The 1,382-nt window shown below is 39.5% G+C and overlaps 1 pseudogene; it reads left to right on the forward strand.

Annotated features, from left to right (window-relative positions):
- The first annotated feature begins 1,290 nt into the window (after positions 1–1,290).
- Positions 1,291–1,382, forward strand: part of LOC138004284 (uncharacterized) — a 950-nt pseudogene continuing 858 nt past the window's right edge.

A 1,382-nucleotide genomic window follows, 5' to 3' on the forward strand; every position in this document is an offset into this window, starting at 1 on the left:
ACTTTTGCGCATTCATGCTACTTTTATTAGTAAATAGGACTTGTATGTCGTAGGCTGTTCGCAATTGTAACTGTATTTATCAAGAAGTCAAGGTATTAATATTAATTATGCAAATAAAATTTGTTCCCGTAGTTTGTCAACCGCAATTTTTTTTATTCCCCTGAGTCTCCCAACACGACTGTTTTCTCTCAGATGCTAATAATTAAATTTCACTGGCTTCTGTAAGTCCAGCCACAAACTCTTTGAAGCACCATATCCTATGAGAACAAAGTTTATTTGCATTTTCATTCCTTGAAAGCTTAAGTCAATACAGTCATGTCAGGACCCAGGGGAATAAAGAAATTTGCGGGTGACAATACTATGGTCTGCCATCTCAGTAAGGCTAAGTTTGTTATCAACGGTTGAAGCCGTGGCCACTTTGGTGTGGAAGCGTATCTTTTGAAAAGCTGTTTTCCTGCAACAGTACTGCCTTAAAGGTTGCTCGCAGGACTGCTATTGTGTTGATGGTGGGTTGAGATGAAAGTTCAATCTTCGTCAATTGATTGTGATGTGGAATTGTGACCGTGGGAACATTTTATCCAGGAATATTTGACTCAAATTGGTGGCACCTGGGAATTCAGTCTTCAGCCTTGGGATTTTGTTATAACCATTGACAACCAAAAAAAATGAAAAATGGCTCAAATCGCATCAGATCTGGAAAATAACCACACAGGAAGGAAGCTATCCACAATGGAAATAAGGTCGGGCTTTTTAATCGTAGTCACTAAAACATGGAACGACCTAAAACCACCTAAAACCATCTACAACCACCTCAGGTCGTTCCGTACTTTAGTGACAACGGCTTTTCAATTGAATTTTTCTTCATACCATTATCTTTTTAAGCTTTTTATCGGGATTGCCATACAAATTCTTATATTTTTGTCGGCTATGCTCACACTGAGCTTAGGGCGCCTGTGATCCATCAAACACTTTGCTACAGTATTCTAACTGGCAGGTCTTTCTTAATTAACAGAGCGCCGCCAAATCTCTAACAACACCTTTATTTCTACAGTACTCAATCGAGTAATAGAGAATTTAAGATTAAAGACTACGGTTGAAAAACTACGGTTGGACGAGCGTAGGTAAAATTCTCGGGGACTAGGTCGAGAACGAAAATTTTGGCGGGAACGGTAGCGCGAGCGCCAGTGGCCACCATACAAAAAGAACTTTACAGTTTGCTCGCAGCCTAGAACTTTATAAACAAGCAAGCTCAAACTTTTTTCTTTGAGAACTTTTCCAAAGCGTCATAAAATGTCGTTCCAGGATGTCAGAGAGGCGTTAATTTGTTCCTATGCTGCTGGTTGTATGAGCGATAAAGCGTTTCTAATTCTTTACGAAGAGTA

Source organism: Montipora foliosa, chromosome 5 (genome assembly GCF_036669935.1).
Source record: "Montipora foliosa isolate CH-2021 chromosome 5, ASM3666993v2, whole genome shotgun sequence".
Taxonomy (NCBI): Eukaryota; Metazoa; Cnidaria; class Anthozoa; order Scleractinia; family Acroporidae; genus Montipora; species Montipora foliosa.